The sequence below is a fragment of the Gigantopelta aegis genome, chromosome 3 (genome assembly GCF_016097555.1).
Source record: "Gigantopelta aegis isolate Gae_Host chromosome 3, Gae_host_genome, whole genome shotgun sequence".
Lineage (NCBI taxonomy): Eukaryota > Metazoa > Mollusca > Gastropoda > Neomphalida > Peltospiridae > Gigantopelta > Gigantopelta aegis.
In genome coordinates, this window is record NC_054701.1 from 32,696,553 (window position 1) to 32,706,334 (window position 9,782).

General features: G+C 37.2%; 1 long non-coding RNA gene across 1 annotated transcript; it reads left to right on the plus strand.

The window, feature by feature from the left end:
* The first annotated feature begins 7,384 nt into the window (after window positions 1-7,384).
* LOC121368324 lies at window positions 7,385-8,665 on the plus strand. The gene is made up of 3 exons (XR_005957504.1): window positions 7,385-7,404; window positions 7,447-7,476; window positions 8,458-8,665. It is a non-coding gene; the product is annotated as an uncharacterized LOC121368324 (long non-coding RNA).
* Window positions 8,666-9,782: the final 1,117 nt, after the last annotated feature.

Sequence of the window (9,782 nt, forward strand, 5' to 3'; positions counted from 1 at the left end):
ATGACGAAGGAGAGGAATATGAAGAGGCCCTGCAAAGTGTTGAGGATGATGAACATGTACCAAAGGACAGGGTGGGAGACCAGGATAGCCACGAAGCCCACAACCCACGTCAGACCCATGACGAGGAACAGTTTGACGTATATAGCGATCTCCATGTTGTTGTCGTTTCCAAGATGGCGGGCAGACGATGTTTTCGAGCGATAGATACTGCTTGCGGTAGCTACAAAGAGCACGGTGTTCACAAGAATGATTAGGAAGAGTGGCGCGGCAAAGAAGATTAAAAGTGCGTTCTTGTTGGTGAGCCAGCAAATGCCTTTTCCGTAGTTAGGTCGGAAAGTAGAAGAACTTGCCAGGAATTCGACCATGAGTGCAGTAAGCACTATCAGAGCAGGTGCAGCCCAGGAGAAGATGCTGTAAACTCGGAATCGCTTTGAGGTCTTACCGTGTGCGCCTGCGTGAACGAAAGACTTTGAAAAAGTCAACCAAACGTCGGCGGCCATTACACTCATCCAGAAAAAGGAAGCTAGAAAAAAATAATGCATTAATATTGCGACAACTCGACAAATCTCTTGAAGAAAAGCCAGTTCTGGTCCTATTAGCATCAACAGTTCTGCGATAAATAGGGAACAACACAGTGATAGTAGATTCTTCCCTGGGGTGTTCTGTAGGGTCTTGATACAAAAGTATATCACAACGGTAATTCCCAGAGCCACTAACGAAACGGACAGACCTGCCAAGGTAACATAAATTTCTGTTAGTGAAAAGTTTAAAGTAATAGCAAGTTTGTCGATCAGTTCTGTAGATGTATAGTTCTGTGTTAGATTAGAACATACAAAAGCGGAAGTGTTTCTGATAAAATAATCGGAATCGGCATGTACGGTTCCAGAAGATAGTTCGACAAGGTCACCATTTTCCATTATTTTGTACTCGGTCTCATCAAGTTCTATACGAAGACAGTCAAATATAACACCGTCAGAATTGTTGGCGACACACCGTCTGCCAACCAAAATGAAAGATTCGTCACAAAAGATTGTTTCGCATGACCTGGACATTGGGTTGAAGACCTGATTTGTATTGCAGGTATGAACTGTAGTGATGTTCTTGGTGACCGTTGCGTAGGTGTCGCCTATAGTGGTAACACCCGAGCCTGTATTTATGTCCAGAAGCATAGTAAAAGGATAATACATGTCAAAAATTTCCTGTGGATTTATAATTATTGCTTTGCAAAATATGTGTTTTTCAAAATTACATGCAGCGCAAAATTCGTTTTGATACATTGTCACACCACTGAAAAAGTTTTTGTAATCATTGGCTTGCTCACATAACTCAATAATTTTTGATATATTGAAGTCTGGAGAGCAAGTCTTTAGTATTGGAACATTGCCGTAATGTGTACACATTCTGTAGTCCGTGTTGTTATCAGGAGCAAGGTATCGAAGTTGACACTCAAATTCTTTGAGAATGTCGTTAATATTTGAGCTTGAATTAGCAACTGCAGTGCATTTGATTTGTGCTTTCCAGAATAAATAGTCGGTCTCGTGGCACATCGCGCAGTACATGTTCTTGTACATTAGGCCAGTCTGCTTTCCAGTTACAGGTAAATGCGTTGTTAAATTATCAGAACCAGAGATGCGTCCTTCGCATAGACTCCTGGTCACTTCACCTTTCCAAGATGGTGGACATTGGTTTACAAAGTAAATCGGACTCAGTTCGTTTACTTCTCGGATTTTTGCACACGTCATCAAATCAATCGTCGAGTTCTTCAAACCTGGGAGCAGGTCACCCGGGTTTGGTGTAGCATCTGGACAACAGTCTTTGAAAAACAGACACAGCGAGTCACAATAACAGCCAAATTCTTCCCTAAATTGCCATCGATGTCTGATAAATTCCAAACGCACGTGATAGTTCCGACAGGTGTGTAATCTGCCACATCTTATGTTAGACAATCTGTTCATTATAGTTTCTTCGTCCTCTATTACTTTGTATGCAGCACATGTTAAAATAAGTGAACCGAACAGCAATATACCAGACTGCCAATACATTACCAAGACGGCTTAATCTGGAGATTTTCAAAGAAGAAACGAGTTATGGAAACTAATACTGTCTTCTGGTTTTAAAACACACATGAAACGTCTGCCCAAAATAAGTTATATTATTTAAAATATAGTTCTTCACTGCTGAGCAGATCTGTTCATGTTTGATTTAAATACAAATTTATCTTGGCTATGTACGTTATCATTGGCCGTGGCCACGCCGATAGGCGGTTGGAAAATGTGGATACTTGAGCAATGGTGTAACTGATGGCTTCATTAGTATTCATCTTGAATGTTTGACCTTTCCAGGACATAATATTTAAGTAGTAAATATCAATTATTTCATGATACTAAATTGGCAAAAAGCAATTCCTGGGAATTATTTCACACTAATTTAAATAAAAATACTTATTTTAAAGAAATTTGAGGAACAATTAAATGTATTCAGGGTAAAAACAAAGGAAGGAAATGTTTTATTTTACGACGCACTGAACACATTTTATTTACGGTTATTTGGCGTCAGACATTTGGTTAAGGACAACACAGATAGTGAGAGAGGAAACCCACCAGTCACCACTTCATGGGCTACTATTTTCGATTAGCAGCAAGGGATCTTTTATATGCACCATCCTATATACAGAATAGTACATACCACGGCCTTTGTTACACCAGTTGTGGAGCACTGGCTGTAACGAGAAATAGACCAATAGGTCCACCGACGGGGATCGATCCTAGAGCGACCTCGCATCAAGCGAACGATTTACCACTGGGCTACGTTCCGCCCCTTCAGGGTAAAACAAGTAAACGAGTTAAAGTATTAGTACTTGGAAATGAAAAATTGTTAAAATAAATCAAGAAAAGGCTGACTAAGTTGCACAAACGTTTGCGAAAATAGCAGTATAAATTATTTTCTGGATAACAGTCAGAAAATTAAAGCCAATTTATGTTTTCCTTAAACACATGACAGTTAGCACTTTGGAACTAGTTCTTGAGCTGTTTAATAAAACCGGCCTCGGTGGCGTCGTGGCAGGCCATCGGTCTACAGGCTGGTAGGTACTGGGTTCGGATCCCAGTCGAGGCATGGGATTTGTAATCCAGATACCGACTCCAAACCCTGAGTGAGTGCTCCGCAAGGCTCAATGGGTAGGTGTAAACCACTTGCACCGACTTGTTCAACAAAGGCCATGGTTTGTGCTATCCTGCCTGTGGGAAGCGCAAATAAAAGATCCCTTGCTGCCTGTCGTAAAAAGAGTAGCCTATGTGGCGACAGCGGGTTTCCTCTAAAAAAAATCTGTGTGGTCCTTAACCATATGTCTGACGCCATATAACCGTAAATAAAATGTGTTGAGTGCGTCGTTAAATAAAACACTTCTTTCTTTCTTTGTTTAATAAAATATGTAAATAAGGTTATTCTTGGAAACAACCCGAGATATTCGGCTTAACCAAATTTCATAACTTCATCTCTGTCCATAATACCTTTAGGCCGATCTTGTTAATTATACAACCATAGAGACACTACAACATGAAAAACGTGTCAAAGATCTTTTACAAACGCAAGTTGGACACGGTTTTGAGCTACTGGCGTGTGATTATCTCTTAGTAGTCTCAATGAGTAGTCTTTCGTCCATAACAATCCCTTGACAGATGATCAAAGAGTGAAATTTAATCCCATAAACATATATGTAATACCATATTGGTTAATAATGTTTACCAGCGAAAATATCGATATTAGCTGATTAAAAATATTAATTCGTGACATATTTTGGTTTAATCGTGACTTGTTATAGTAGACGAGACAGACACACGAAAGTCGTCTTGAAAAAAATCGATTGTATTTTAAGGTTAAAAGCAGCCTTCCAGGCTAAATATATTCTGCGAAGCTTACTAATCAAAATAGGCTTGAATGACATTCGTAAAAATGTTTTACATAAAAGTCATAGTGCATTTAAAATGTATACCTGAACAGAAATGTGTAAACCTAGCATGAACTCATTTGCCTATAATACGCATGCGCGAAACGTTTTCCTAAATTATATGGAAGATCGACAGCGAAAAGTAACACGATGTAAACCTCACACAAAAGCTTTTTTCAAAGCTGATAAAAGTTGGATTTCAAAATTCTCGAAAGTTTTTATTCAATGATTAATGTCAAGAACGAGACTAGCTCGAGTCACATCTAGCCCGCTCCTTATTCATACGTTGCTGTGGTAGTATTACTACTACAACATATGAATAAGGGGTGGGCTGGAGGTGACTCGAGCTGTAACGAGACCTACTCAATTAAAATTGTATAATTTAGCGAGAATCGTAAACGGGGAAAACCCGGAAGTAAAATGGTTCAACTTTTGATTTCACAACTGATCTATTCATTTACGAATATTTACATATGTGGCAACACTACATATTTTGCTTAATTTAATAAAAAAAGATGATATCTAATATTAATACCACGTAAACTGTAAACGATGTAGGCACTGTGTTTTGTTTTCACTACAATATACTGCCATTGATTTGAAAGTTTCAAATTTCGCTATGGATATTGGAAATACCATATGTCAAGTAAATCCACTGATTGTATATCTAACTGCAGTGATGCCTAATTGTGGGGACCATCCAAACTACATTGATCACCTGTTGCATAAATTTTAGATGTGCACAAATTGCTGACATATATTTGGTATATATAAATGATGAGTAGTATATGATGGGTATTCTGGGTAGCACTGAACCATTGGACAACACAATCTCTGTATATTTAATAGGTTACATCCACATATACTGACTAATAACAAAATCACAATACACCTCTAAAGGCATACTAGCTTAAATCTTCTCTGTATACATGGTAGTTTTAAAGCGTAAATGTCCTTATATATGAGTGTCAATATTAATGTACCCTAAAATCTAATATAAATTAATTAAACTTCTGTTTAAACTTCGTACATAAAATGTTAAATTTCAAAACAACCTACCTGTACAGGCCCCGCCCTACAGGTTATATAGGCTGATTGTACAAAGATTAAAGGAGGCTGCTTGAAAAGATTCGTAACATAATAAATAAATAAATAAATAAATAAGCAAACAAATAAAAAAAAAAAAAAAAACAAATAAATAAATAAATAAACTATAAATTAATTTCTTTTTAAAATAATAGAGAAAATATAATTTCCCCACTTCAGATACGAACGGCGTACCTTCTGCATTGGAGTCAAAGTCGCTATCGATTTAGCTATGTCACACATATAAACAAACCCTGCCATTTAAAAATATATATATATATATATATATATATATATATATATATATATATATATATATATATATATATATATATATATATAGAGAGAGAGAGAGAGAGAGAGAGAGAGAGAGAGAGAGAGAGAGAGAGAGAGAGAGAGAGAGAGAGAGAGAGAGAGAGAGAGAGAGAGAGAGAGAGAGAGAGAGAGAGAGAGAGAGAGGATATTAAACGAGTTACCATTTATTATCAAATATATGTCCTGAGTGAAATAACGAGGGACATAAATTTGATAATAAATGGTAACGAGTTTGATATTCTATTTATTACCCCAGACAAGTGCCGTTGATTTTCTCTAACATGTTTAGCTGCACCGATTTTTTTGGAAACAAACTATAATGGAAACCACACAGACTGTGCACGTAGCAACGTTAGTGTGTTCTTTCACCTTTAAAAATAGTTCCTATTTAATATATTTATTTCTCATGTTAATACAAAAAAAAAATCCCCGAAGTATAGAGTAATAATTTTAATGTCTATTACGATAGGAACAAAACTGTATTGTTAGGAATATATATAACGAAGAAAATAAATATTAATTCACTGAAATAGTCGTTGAACCATGTGGGTCATGTGTTTACAACTTCACTTGGTGGCGAATGTGAACGCCGAAGACAAACCATATTGACAGAGCGATTATCATACTCAAAACATATTTACAGTGTGTGTTTGATACTTTAAATGTTTTGAAATGGAAATTTAACTTTCATCAGAAGAATCATCAAATATTATGCGCCTGCGTTTGTTACTTGGTCCATCGCTGTTCAGTGACACCTTATAACCCGATTACCTAGATTTCGAAGCATGGCCGATGTTGATATTGAAGACGCCACCGTAAATTGGTCCTGAAAAAAGAGTGTGTACAACCACGTGGTTCATGTTGTGTGTAGTGCTGTGGTATTCGTTGAATTGTGATCCTTCGTCAGTTTGTTGTAGTTTCCTTTTCGTTGCAACCTGATCCCGCGCGCCATTTAACAACATTGGGTCAACAAGTACTTTACTTATTTCCTTACTGGTCTTCTGATATTTGGGAATATGAATTGATTGACTGAAAATTACGATGGCCTGAAATTTGGATTATGTGATTTGGATGTATGTTGGCATTTGTTTGTGTTTGTATCATTGTCTTTCTGGCGCTGTGATTGGTAAACTTTTTGTCAACAGACAGACCAGCTGATTGTGTCATGGATTTCATTAAACCACCAAGCTTATTTTTACCGACCGGCTGCCTTTTGAACCACAGTTCATCAATCCCCGGTTTTTTTGTGTGTTCGCGTCGAGATAAAAAAGATGGTCAGAATTGCAGTAATTTTTGGAGGCAAGAATTTGTATTTTCTTTTATAAAGAGCTACAGGACATCGCGTGGGATTGTCTTTATTTCCCCATGCACGTGGCGAGACTTTTCTAACGTTGCGTGGTTTGGATCCATCTCGTGTTTTTGTCTGTCTCTCGTTGTACTCAAGAAATTGATTGCTATCACTGTCAGTTTTTAAAAAAACGTCACCCCATTTCATGTTCCGGTGTGGTAAAATGGACCGCAATCCAAAATACACAGTATTGTTCCACCAGAGAGTTTGAAGAATAGATTCGGGAGTTTTTTTTACCAAGTTCCCCAGATTCCCAAAGTTGATTTAGTTCATGTGGCGATAACGCATGCGATTGATTAGGTAAGTTTCCCCTTCCGTCTTTTCTAAAAAACTTTTTGCTTGCATTTCAGTACATCCCGAAATTTTACGAACACTGGATCTTGCAGGATAAAGCAGGGATAATTGTGTTGTTTTAAGTATCTATCGACACTTGCAAATAACCCCCTTAAACTAATTGGTTCGTTTTTTTTTTATTTCCATAAACATTTTGCACAGCAGTAGGTTTAGTTCTTGGGGTGGGGTGGTGTCAATGCTGCAGGTTTCCTTTACCTCATTGATGAAAAACTTTGTCAGAATGTTTTATTTGCAGTGTTTACATTTTGGTTATTTGTCAGAAATGTTTCAACTTTATTGATTACGTCATTTGCAGATTTTACGTCATGTCTCTCATCTTCCCATTCGTCATTGAGCAGGTCGTTAATTACTTCTGGTGGCAAATCCAAATCTGGGACTGGGGGTGGGGTTGATACAGTTTTGGGTACGACACGGAGTCTAAATCGAGGTACCTGTGTTATACCAGTATCCGTTTTAACAACATAGACGTTGTACGTGTTGAATGGCTTAAATATTTTTTGTACACGCCCTAAAAATTGTCCATTAATTTTTACCAAATCGTTTAGTTTCACTGGCGTTAATGACCCTGTCAGTTCGGCCATTGTTTACATTTGGCGTAGTGCAGACGACTTTTTAGAAAGTGATTATTTAATTTATTATTTTATTTTATTTTTAATTGCTATTAAACTGAAATAAATATTTATTGTTATAGATGATTTCTGTACAATTTAATTTAATTTTTTTGTACAATGTATTTTTAAATAGGAATTTTTATTTAGGATGACGAAGGTTTACGATCTGTTGCGTTGCTATGGAAGAATAGTCCCTGAAGGTTATGAATGTCAAGGCCAATGTCAGTACCATCTCTCTTAGTACCAGCACTTTCATTGGACAAAGTGACCTGAACTACCCAATGAAATTACCAATTAAACCAATGCAGAATATTTCTCACTAAGAAAATATCGAAAATATTTCCCCTGTTATGAGTGAGCACTGGGGTAATATATATTTTACTAGACAAAAGTAATCGATTACGATTTTTACCGGCCTCGGTGGCGTCGTGGTTAGGCCATCGGTCAACAGGCTGGTAGGTACTGGGTTCGGATCCCAGTCGAGGCATGGGATTTTTAATCTGACTTCAAACCCGGAGTGAGTGCTCCGCAAGACTCAATGGGTAGGTGTAAACCACTTACACCGACCAGTGATCCATAACTGGTTCAACAAAGGCCATGGTTTGTGCTATCCTGCCTGTGGGAAGCGCAAATAAAATATCCCTTGCTGCTAATCGGAAGAGTAGCCCATGAAGTGGCGACAGCGGGTTTCCTATCAAAATCTGTGTGGTTCTTAACCATATGTTTGACGCCATATAACCGTAAATAAAATGTGTTGAGTGCGTCGTTAAATAAAACATTTCTTTCTTTCTTTCTAGCAAAGAAGGCCAGTGATACAAAGTCAGTGCTTATGCTGAAATAGGAATATTTCCAAACGATGGATGAGTTGAAGGAAGCTTGTTCGGTCAAATTAAAAACTGCTAGACAATACTACATTCTAGGACGGTACGAAATACTCCAATGTGGTGATGTGGTGACGCAAAATGTAATTGTGCTATTAGTGGCAAACGATGCTCATCAAACCGCTGCAAGTGCTACAAGGCAGGTGTAAAGTGCAATAGCAGATGCCACTCCAGTCTGACCTGTCTAAATAAATAAATGTGTAGAAGCGCTAGTTTGTAAATATTTTAATGATGTATGTGATGTATGTTTTAATGCATTTATCTCATATCCGTAGTAAACATATTCAAATTGTTTTAATGTATTTATCTCAAATCTGTAGTAAAAATATTCAAATTGTTTTAATGTATTTATCTCAAAACCGTAGCAAAAATATTCAAATTGTTTTAATGATGTGCATCTTGTGATTAATTATAAATTATGTGAATTAAATAATATTGCATTTTGTCACTAGTTGTGTTTACCTTTATAACAATTGCTGTCAATGAATGATGGATCTTTCATTTCAGGCAATGTGTCTAGAAATTACCTTGAAAAGTCAGGTAATATTTAGGCAATATACAGATTGCCTGATAGTCCAGGCCCTTGGGGATATTATTGTGCAGATTTGTCTACAAGGATGAAATTTGGCACATATGTAGATCAAGACATGCTGAATTCATTTTGTGATGGCGCCAAGGCCGGCGCTCGTTGTGGCAGCCATATTGGCGAAATCCAAAATGGCCGCCGTTCGTTACTTGATTTGGTCATAACTTCAAAACTATAAGTCACAGGATCATAAATAATGACTCTTTGTACAGTTTTTCGATGACAAGGAATCCAAATATGAACCCTGTTTTGAGATAGGATGGCTATTTAGACAATTATGTGGCAATAATATCTCTATGGGCATAATTTTAGGCTAACTTTTACAGCTTCAAAGCCCTTTGTCCCACACGAATTAATTTGTTTTCAGGTATGGAAATGTATACCTTCCACTAATTGCTTGTTAAATGTTTATTTATTCACAGCTTCCCCCATATATATTCATCAAAGGTGAATAACTACTCCAGATTATTTTGGTTCGCGTAATTGGTGATGGCTAACATATGTTTTGGGGGTTTTTCCAGGTGTGTGTCACAGTAGAAATAGCAAGCTAGAGTAACGATAACAGCTGGATTAGTGGTGGTACTACAGTATTGGTGGTGGTGATCTATAAAGAAAACACTCACCTGTGATATTGTCAAAATGGTTCTGAATTGGG